General features: G+C 48.7%; 1 pseudogene; it reads right to left on the bottom strand.

Annotated features, from left to right (window-relative positions):
- The window catches only part of LOC103599240, a 37,632-nt pseudogene that overhangs the window by 15,143 nt on the left and 11,397 nt on the right, over window positions 1-11,092 (bottom strand).

Below are 11,092 nucleotides of genomic sequence, written 5' to 3'. Positions count from 1 at the left end.
CCGCGCTTCCCAAGCGGCGCACTATCCAGTGCGCCACCGGGCCGGCCCTTGGGAGAGTTTTAAATCAAAGAACAGGAGGGTCAGAAGGGTCCTTAAAAGTTAAGAGGGCCAGTCTTGTGCTGATGCTTAGCCCCGCTTGGATACCTCCAACAGCAGGGTACCTGCTGTCAGCCTCAGCATCTCCTTTTGCTAGGGTGCCCCTTGGATTCCCCTAGAGCCAGGCTGGACTTGGGTCCTGGCCTGGCACTTACTGACTGGGTCACCTAGGACACATCTCACATCTCAGAGCTGCAGTTCCTCATCTGGGAAACGGGGATGCTGATCCCTTCCTTAGAGGGTTGCTGTACCGATTAAATGAGATAATGGGTGGAAAAGTACTGCAAAGCTCTGAATAAAATGTTTTAGATCTTACAATCCTCTCTGTTAGGTGCTTGTCTTGCAGCCAGGTCGGCAAGGGGTCTTCCTTCTTCACCACTATGTAAAGCAGCCTTTAGACAGAGTTGTTACATCATGGTCCCAAGGGACCTGGGAGTGGGGACATGGGGAGTGGCAATACTTATCAGTGGGGGATGGGATGAGGGAAGGTTTGGCTTTCTCAGAAAAAAGACAGAGTTTTACCAATGCTACCCAATTTCAGGCTTCAAGCTGCTGCATGTGAGTGGGACTCATCCCCAGGCAAAGAAAGCCAGCTTTGCAATGTGTGTTAGAAAGAGCTGTAAACAGGAAAATGCAAATTAAGGTCACTAGATACCATTTACCCGTCCCCCGACCTGTAACAATTAGGACTTCTGATAAAACAGTGTTGGCAAGGACATGGATCAAGGGGAAGGCGAATTGGCACAAGAATTTTGGAATAGAGTTTGGCATTCCCTCAAGTTAGGTGTTTGCACGCCCTACAAGTGGTACATGTCCTCAGCCCTATCAGAGCCCTGCCTGCACATCACAGCTACTTGGAGGGCTTTCAAAAGATGCTGATGCCTGGGCATAGGTGATTTCAAACAGAATATCTGGACGGCACTCAGGCATTGGTATATATATTTTCTGGTGACTGGCCGGTACAGGGATTGAACCCTGGACCTTGGTGTTATCAGCACCATGCTCTAACCAATGTCAGCCTAAACTAATCACCCCTTGGTATTTTTTAAATACCCCCAGATGATTCTAATGTACAGCCAAGATTGAGAACTTTGTTCCAGAGAAACTCCTACACAGGACCATGGGCAAGGATGTTCATAGCAGCATTGTTGGTAACTGCGAAGATAAAAGCAACCCAAATGCCCACAGTCAGCAGAAAGGGTAAGTGTGGTGGGGCTGTGGCCGCCCAAGGCAATACGGTGTGGCAGTGACAACGAATGAGTGCCTCGTACCAACAAGGATGAATCTTAGAAACATGATGAAGCAATAAAAGCACGTCACGGAAGAATCCCACAGAAATTTTATCAAGTATGATACTTCCATGAAGTTCAAACCAAGCAAAACCCGAGGCTACATGCATGTGTTGTAAAACTATTTTATAAAAGCAAGGGAATGGCTACCATAAAAATTCAGGACAGGGCTTATTCCTGGGGATGGGGAGGAAGGGAAGGAAAGACAGGCAAAGATTATGTTCTGGGTTTTTAAGTGGGCTCATGGGTGCCTGTTTTATTATTATGTTTCATAATGTAACATCTTTTTACATGCTTCAAATAGGACATTATAGAAACCTTTAGAAGGTTGGAAGTCGCTAGGAGACTTGCATTCTGGCCTCAACCTACCTTTGATGTGCTATGTGACCTTGGTCATGTCACTCTCCTGTGGGGGGGCCTAGGCCTCCCCTCTGGTCCAGAGAGAGTGACAACTGAATGACCTCTGAGACCTCCCAGCTCCAAGAGCCTGCAGTTCTACATATGCAGATAGGGAGTAGAGCCCCCAACTGAGTCCCAAAGGGAAAACGATGGAAAAGAATGTCCCCACTCCCTCCAGAAAACCCTGCCAAGGAGCTAGACCTCACAAGGTAGAGAAATCGGGCTTGGTTTCATAAAATGTTTCTTGATGTTTCAAAATTAATTGGCATTACGGTTTGGTGTTTAAGGCAAGCATGTGGCTAGGGTGGGGCCCTTTAGAACCAACACCAAGGATAGAGGCAATTTACCGGCATAGCCATCCTGCTCTTTGGTCTGCACCTGCCACTTGACTCTGCCACCACAGTCAGCTGTATCAGGGAGCAAAGCTGTCCCCAGCAGCCCTGGGCCTTTCCCTGGACCTGGGGTGCCCAGTGCAAGCCTTGAACAGCAGCAAGACGCGGTCCATTTGCCCAGGAGGTAGCTGAGTCAGATTTTGGAGATACTAGCTCCTGCTTCCCAGCCATATGATCAGCAATGGGGGGTGGGGGCTGATACCTACTAGCCCTGTCCTGCTTAGTTCTATAAAGTTAGGCATGAAACCTCCACCCCTTCTCCAGGCTTTCTTAAGTTTCTCATCTGTCAAAGGTGGGTGGGGAAAGGAGGGGCCCATGGCTTCCAAGGTTCTTTCCACCTCAAGTATTCGATGATACTGTGACAAAACCTCAAGTGATTCCATAAGTCAATGTAGTGATATGCAGCACATCTTAATTGTTTAGGAGCCAAAACAAACAGTTCTGGCAGGTTCTAGAGAAGTGTTATAATTCTGTGAACACAGAGTGTTATAAAGCAAGCTCCAGGGAGCTGGGGACTCATCCTTTTCTCTTCACTGTGTATCCCTAGAGCCTGAAGCACACAGTAGGTGCTCTATAAGCATTTGTTGAGAGACCAGATGCGTTGGGGGCACATGCGCGCTGAGAGTTTCTACTCCAGGCCTGCGTCATGCGTGAGATCTGGAGAGGCAAGTGATCTGCTTTAGGCTGCACAGAGGCAGACTTTGAGCCCCACTCTCCTGACTGCAAAGCCAGTGCTCATCTGTGTCAACTCTGGCTGTCATGTTGGGGTGCAGCATGCTCTGGTCGAGCATCTGTAGCTGGACACCTTGCACAACTGGCCTGGCCAGCCCTCCCAACCCTGACAGCACTCTGTGGGGCCAGGAAATGGGATAGACACAGGGCAACCCAGGCCTCATGAGTCAGGATCAGGAGGCTACTCTATCTGAGTCAGCCCCAACTCATCTGCTGGCTCAGGGTTCACGGCTTGCTGGCGGGATCGAGGTGTTTCATCGCCCAGGCCCTGCCCACACATACTGCTGTGCTGGGTCAGATCCAGGACCTTGATTCTGATTGGCTCTTTTTATCCTTAGAAACTTAGGACTCATGCAGTACTAAGAAATATTCTACCATTGATTGAGTACAGCTCTGTGCTGGACTGGGTTCTGTGGACGTTGCTGCTAATCACCCCAAATTTTGTGAGACTGGCATTTCCAGCTTTGATTTTTCAGAGCAGGAAACTGAGGCTGTCACTCGCAGAGGGACTTGCTCAAGGCAGACAAGTGGTCAATGGCCGAGCTGGAATTCATACCCCGCAGCCCACCTTCCTGGGACAAGGCTGAGTGGGTGTAGGGGGGGAGCACCCATTAGAAGACCCTACCTTGTTATGTCCAATTCTGTATTCATTCACATCCAGGCCAGTGGCCCCAAGAAGCAGCTCTGAGGCTTTCTTGTTGTCCATGAACCCCTGAGGAATCACGCTGGGGTTCAGCACATGGTACCTGATGGGAGAGAGCAGACTGACAGTCATCATCACACCCAAGCTGGAAGCACGCAAAGCACGTTCACACAGTTGTCCACTGATCGTTGAGTCAGTCTTGGAAACAGGGATTAAACTTGTTTTATGATGCCCAACGGGGGCAGAGAAATGAGCTTGATGGGAGGCTTTGGGGCAAGGGTTATAACTTGGGAGTGAATGTTTGTGTGGATTGGAGGCTCGGGGAAGAGGTGTTCCTAGAAATGAAGAAACCAAGATCCTTTTCTTTCTGATAGAGCTTGGAGTAGACAGAAGAGCCCTGGCCCAGACTTGGGAGAACAGCTTCTTTTCCTGACCTGTCAGCAGCCCCCCTCTGTGATCTTGTTCAAGTCCTTCCCTAGCTGGGGACTTCAGAGAAGCTTGGACAAGATGACCTCTAGTGACCTTTCCTGCTCCATCAATCTGTGGTCATAAATTCTAGCAAATAGTGGGGGATGGAAGGTCATCTCTAAGGTGGGGGTCTTAGTTTGGTTCCCCAGAAGCAGGCCCTGAGACAAGGATTCAAGTGCAAGTAGTTTATTTGGGAAGGGGCAGAGTTGGGAAGTGGGCAGAAAGCCAATAAAAGGCATGTTCTCAAGCAGTTATCACAATGGGCAACTGGAGCTTAATGCTGCTGGGGAACACTGGGAGCAGAGGTGGGAGTATTTACACCATGGAAATTGGCAGACACTACCAATCATGGCTTCTTTTTTTAAAAAAAGCTGAAGAACCCTTGTTAAAGATTTACTAGCACACTGCTGTCTGAGAGCCAGTTTGGAAAATTCCTGAGTTAGCCCATCAGAGTGGTGAGGGGGCTGAAGTATTTATACACCAACTCTCCCCATCCATGGGTTGAGGGCTACTCTTGGGGAGGCATTAATTCCTGGGACCTTCAGCCTGGTAAGGAGAGGCAAAGCAGGCTCCAGCAGCCAAAGAAATGCATGTGCTGGCAGTTGAAAGTTGAGCCAACAGGTACTAAGGTAGTGATAGTGACAGTGACAGTGAGGTGTTATCGACAGGGCACCATAGTGTCTGTTGTAGTGGGACTCGACTGATCAGCTAGTCAATCCCTGGAAGACTGAGCACTACACTCGGGGAGACACCACTCACCTCTGTTTGAACTCTGGGTACTGCAGCCTGTTTGGGAAGCCCTTCCTGCAAATACAGATGCCTTCCAGGTCACAATTGCAAGCCAGTTGGTACACGATCAGGTGGACATCCAGCACACCTGCCAAGAGGGAGGGCACAGGAGAGAGTCACTACCCTGGTGTGGGACAGGCCACTCTTGCCACTCAAGGAAGCTGAACCAAGCATCTGTGTCATCAACCCCCGTCTTCTGTCACTGCCCGTTGGGCCCCAGGTCCCCTATAATTCAGCCAACACCCAAAGGCTCTCCTGAGCATGATTTCTGGCTGGGTGGGCACCAATTTGTTTTATAAAGCAGCTAGAACATGACTTTTGGATGACTCATTGTTGGGGATTCTCTCAGAACCTTTTTTTTTTTTTTTTGCCCCCAGCGGCCCTGGTTATTAAAGGTAGACTTAGGGCTGGCCAGTTAGCTCACTTGGTTTCAGCATGCTACTGATAAACCCAAGGTCAAGGATTCGGTCCCTGTACCAGCCAGCCACAAAAAAAAGAAAAAAAAATTTAAATAAATAAAGGTGGGCTTAATTTGGAATAAACACTAACTTCGCAGACCCTCGGGACTTCCAGCAGGGGACATGACCCCACAATGTATCTGATTGTTTAAACTCATCGGGGAAAATACAGCAGACAAAAAAGGGGGCTGTGCTGTGGAGGGTGGCCATCAGCTTGTTCAGCTGCTCCTGGGGATGGCAGAAAAAGAAAAAGACTGAGTAAAATGCAGCATCAATGTTTTAAGATTCCCATGCTCAGGAGAAGTATTTGTTTAGAGTTTAACTAGAATTAAATTAAAATTACAACTCGGTGCTTCAGTCACAGCAGCCACTTTTCAGTACTCACATGCCACATGTGGTTAGTGGCTACCATATGAGACAGCACAGAGGAGAACATTTCCATCATTGTAGAAAGTTCTATTGGACAGTACTGTTCTCAAGGTCCAGTCACTTGCCCAAGGTGGCATGATTTACCAGAAGCAAGGCCCCTCCTGATTCAGGGCTGGTTCATTGTAGAATCTCAGTATTAGAAGGAGCCATAGGGTCTACCTGCATCAACCCTCGCCCACTGTTAACCTCCCTTATGGATGTCCCTCCTCCTTGGCTTGGATACCTCCAGTAAGGTGGCCCACTCTGCGTTGGGACTGCCTGATCCTTGGGACTTATTGAAATCTTTCTTTGTGCCACATCTCCCCACTGGCTGCACTTCTGCACTTTGGAAGGTGTTTCTAGTAGTGCCTGAACTTTGTTGAAGTTGTGGCCAGCCCAGAAGACTTGTCAGCCAACTCTAGGACACACAATCTTGGGCAGTGTTATCTTGATTTTTCATGTTGTACAAGTCCCTTTACTCTGGGTTTCAGTCCGAAAAGGATGTGGTTAGACTGGACCTTCTCTAAGAGCCTTTTCTGCCCTGTGGTCCTGTGATTCTGTGGCCTCTTCAGAGGGAATCAGACACCCCAAATTAAAGAGGCAATCATAGATAGAGAAATGAATTCATCCTGCCCTTGGCCATGTAGCGGCAGCTAGACCACCACACCACAGAAAGAAAGGCTACCATTGAAGGGTGGCCTCTGGGGCAGCCCCTACTCATCCTGAAGAAGTTGGAGACCATCATGAAGGAGGACACTCTCTTCTGCTTCTTNGGCCAGTTAGCTCACTTGGTTTCAGCATGCTACTGATAAACCCAAGGTCAAGGATTCGGTCTCTGTACCAGCCAGCCACAAAAAAAGAAAAAAAAATTTAAATAAATAAAGGTGGGCTTAATTTGGAATAAACACTAACTTTGCAGACCCTCGGGACTTCCAGCAGGGGACATGACCCCACAATGTATCTGATTGTTTAAACTCATCGGGGAAAATACAGCAGACAAAAAAGGGGGCTGTGCTGTGGAGGGTGGCCATCAGCTTGCTCAGCTGCTCCTGGGGATGGCAGAAAAAGAAAAAGACTGAGTAAAATGCAGCATCGATGTTTTAGGATTCCCATGCTCAGGAGAAGTATTTCTTTAGAGTTTAACTAGAATTAAATTAAAATTACAACTCGGTGCTTCAGTCACAGCAGCCACTTTTCAGTACTCACGTGCCACATGTGGTTAGTGGCTACCATATGAGACAGCACAGAGGAGAACATTTCCATCATTGCAGAAAGTTCTATTGGACAGTACTGTTCTCAAGGTCCAGTCACTTGCCCAAGGTGACATGATTTACCAGAAGCGAGGCCTCTCCTGATTCAGGGCTGGTTCATTGTAGAATCTCAGTATTAGAAGGAGCCATAGGGTCTACCTGCATCAACCCTCGCCCACTGTTAACTTCCCTTATGGATGTCCCTCCTCCTTGGCTTGGATACTCCAGTAAGGTGGCCCACTCTGCGTTGGGACTGCCTGATCCTTGGGAATTATTGAAATCTTTCTTTGTGCCACATCTCCCCACTGGCTGCACTTCTGCACTTTGGAAGGTGTTTCCAGTAGTGCCTGAACTTTGTTGAAGTTGTGACAAGCCCAGAAGACTTGTCAGCCAACTCTAGGACGCACAATCTTGGGCAGTGTTATCTTGATTTTTCATGTTGTACAAGTCCCTTCACTCTGGGTTTCAGTCCGAAAAGGATGTGGTTAGACTGGACCTTCTCTAAGAGCCTTTTCTGCCCTGTGGTCCTGTGATTCTGTGGCCTCTTCAGAGGGAATCAGACACCCCAAATTAAAGAGGCAATCTAGATAGAGAAATGAATTCATCCTGCCCTTGGCCATGGAGCGGCAGCTAAACCACCACACCACAGAAAGAGAGGCTACCATTGAAGGGTGGCCTCTGGGGCAGACCCTACTCATCCTGAAGAAGTTGGAGACCATCATGAAGGAGGACACTCTCTTCTGCTTCTTCCTTCCAGCTGAGGAAGAGACGCATGTTTCACATCAGTCCCCAGCATGGGGGCAGGCAGCCCCATTAAAATGCTCTTTGCCAAAGCACATGTATTCCCTGAGCTGAAAAAGGCGTATCTTGGGACTAGATGGGGTGCGACCCTCACACCAGGAAAATGAGCTCTGCCAGGGAGTGCGCAAATGGGCTGACTGGGTTAACTGTCAGAAGCGTGCTGTGCTCCCTGGAGAGTGTGTAGCTCTTTGTGACTTAGAGCTGGTGCAAGGTGACAAACTGTTCCCGTTACCTGGGGCGGAAGAAGGGCCCACAGACCATGGGAGACTGTGCAGGTTGGTGTTGAAACATTGCTGAGCCAGAGACTTACAGTTCCTGTCCCACTGAGTGGCAACCCCATGGGACAGCTTCCATCCGGGCCACTCCCCAGGAGCCACGTGACCTCTACTGGACAGGAGGCAGGCTAGGCTTGGCATTTGCCTCAGACAACAGGGTGGGGAGCAGAAAATAAGCACAGGGCAGTTGGGCGTCAACTTTTCTAAAGCAGTATCACCCACCTAGAGGTGGTACGGGCCCAGTGATCAATTCAGTTGATGGAGGCTCCCAGGCTACATCTACATCCCTCCATCACAGTATCATCCATGGCCTACCTCAAGCCACTTGTCATTCATTCATTCACTCACTCACTCACTCATTTGACAAGACTTGAATAAGAGAGTTTTGTTTCTTTCTTTGCATTTTGGCCCCTAAAGGGCATTAGCACAAGGAGACTAGACACAACAAGGGGACAGCCATACTTGCAGCCTCCTCTTCTTTGAAGAGAAGGGCCAGGAGTCCCATGGTTGATTTCTGGAACAAGCCCACCACTGTTTCACTCAGGGGGTCTTTGTTCTTCTCCAGCCAGCCTGTGATGTTGTAACCCACCTGGAAGGCGGGCAAATGCCAGCGGGTAGGTTTTAGGCCCAGCCTCCCCTTTCTGGTGCCACAGCTAGAGCCTCTACTTGCAGCTCTGCCCTGCTCTGGGCTCCCAGAACCAACCTTCAGCCCCATCTCGTGGAGCTTCAGTTCTTGTAGTGATGACTTGCCTACTGTCCTGGGATGTCCCTGAACCCAGTCTGAGTTGCAGGCCCCATCATCTGCTTTCCTGGACTTTTGCAGTTTTCCTGTCTGGGACACCCCATCTCTGAGCTTTGCCCATAAATGAGGACTCCCTGGCTGCTCCCTCCTGGACTGTGACCTTCTCTTGCACAGCTTGCTCTGCAAGCCACACAGTCCTCCTGACCCTCAGATCTCCTTCTTCCCAGGTGGGTTTGCTATCAGTGACTGGCCATGGCTGGTAGAATCCTCAGCTACACGAAGAAGTCTCTGTAAGGGCTTCTGGTCTCTCCTTGCTGAGGAGCACACACCCCCTCTTAAAATAATATATGTTCATTGCCTGGTGGGGGGTGAGCATCAATCCAGGGCTGGGGCTCCATATATCCAGGTGATTGGGCATCCACTAATTTCTGTATCTCAATTTTCAATGTGGCCCCAGCTGGATGGGTAAGGAGGATGGAGCCTTTCAGATCTTTCCACTGAGCACAGAAAACTGAGGAAAGTAGATGGGAAGCCAAAACCTTTGGGCTGTCCATCTCCTGAACAGCAGATAGACATTCATAATCTCTGTGCCTTATTTTAGGATCTCCTTGGAAGTGCACAGGTCCCACTTGACTTTGAATATTTCATTGCTATAAATATGCAGCTCTTCTCAGTTCTGTGTGGGAAGGGGTCACAGAGCAAAGTATTGGCCCAATCCAGTTTGTAATTGGCGCTGTTATGGTTGGCGATATAATATCTTGGTCCTGATGCCCAGTGCAGTGGCTTTCCTGACAGCCCTGTCATAAGGCTGCTGTTTCCCTGCAGTTAAACCCACAGAGGCTCAACAAGCTCTGTTGGTAACAGGAGCACCGGCTCTTACAGTAACATTGAAATCCCAAGGAAGCCAAACACATCCTTATAAGCTGGCTGCACGAACGTTACCTTCCCTATTAATTATATAAATAGAGCCTGAGTCCTGGCTGCTTTTAATTTCCCTCTTTCCTAAGGACTAAGTTTGTCACGAGTGGAGAAAACCACTCCATAGATTTGACCTTGTTGATTTGGTGGCCAGGAGCTGTCAGAACTTATTCAGTTGGGAATAATGAATGGGCTCATGGAAGTTTTTTTTTTTTCTCCTTCTTTCTTTCTTTCTTTCTTTTTTCTTCTTCTTCTGTCTTTCTTTTCTCTTTCTTTTTCTTTCTTTCTTTCTTTCTTTCTTTCTTTCTTTCTTTCTTTCTTTCTTTCTTTCTTTCTTTCTTTCTTTCTTTCTTTCTTTCTTTCTTTCTTTCTTCTTTCCTTTTCTTTTCTTTCTTTTCTTTCTTTCTTTTTTTACAAGTGTTGTCATTTCTGGCCAAGATTCACCCATCAAATCAAAGGCCATAGTCAATGGTGTGGCCCTGGCAGTTCTGATGGCACGAACTGCTGGCTGCTCCCTAACGGGCATCCTTGGCTAATGTTTTGGAATTCTCAGATGGAGAAGTGATGAACCAGAGTTCGTTTTCATGGCTGTGCTGTCATATCACGGCTGTGCTGGTTGATGGCAGGGAGCCGATGACAGGGCGTGTCAGAGTAGACCTACAATAGCAGAGTGGACGGCAGCCAGCAGGTGGCCACAGAGGGGTGCTTAAGCTGATACTTATGATGCCTGTGCAGTGGACAAGCTCAAAGTGAGCCTCGGGCCCCTTGCCCTTGCTGCTGCCCTTGGGCTTCAGGAACCTGCTGGACTTGCCCAAGTGGTTGTCATACAGGGCTGTCTTGAACGTGACGTCCATGACTTTGGGATGACGTACTGTTCCTCCACGATGGAGAAGATGCCCATGGGCTAGGAGGGAGGACAGCAAGATGGTGTTACAGGAGGCATCAGGACCCAAAAAAGGTGATACTGGCATTGGGTCTGGGGCTGGCGGTAGAGATGCATGTGGCTGGCCGGGAAGCAGAACTCTGGGCACAGCGCTTGGTACTCCAAGGTCTTCAAATGCCATGGCCATTTAGACTTGAAAGAGGCTAGAATTTGAGTCAAACAGAAGGGAAGACTGAGGTCTGAAGGGGCCAGATAGATCCCCAAATGCTAATCCCACCTAAACAGTGGCCCTGGGCAAGCTTGGTCTTCAGAAGAACAGTGAAGTCAATGACCTGTCTTCTCTGCTTTCAATTCTGTTTCATCTGCTCCTCCTCGCTGACCTTTCTGGCCACCCAGGGGCCTCATGCTGTTCTAGGTCTCTTCCCACACACAAAAAGGGGCAGTCACAAATGCTCTTAGTAACTTAATATGCCCCCTATCTATGGAGTGCCTGGATTTTAAATGAAGACTTCTGGAAGAGGGCAATACTTAACCCCAAAGCTCAAGAAT

The sequence above is a fragment of the Galeopterus variegatus genome, unplaced genomic scaffold (genome assembly GCF_000696425.1).
Source record: "Galeopterus variegatus unplaced genomic scaffold, G_variegatus-3.0.2 Scaffold2891, whole genome shotgun sequence".
NCBI classification, from domain to species: domain Eukaryota; kingdom Metazoa; phylum Chordata; class Mammalia; order Dermoptera; family Cynocephalidae; genus Galeopterus; species Galeopterus variegatus.
The sequence above is the reverse complement of the archived record's forward strand: the minus strand, read 5'-3'. Positions and strand labels throughout refer to the sequence as shown.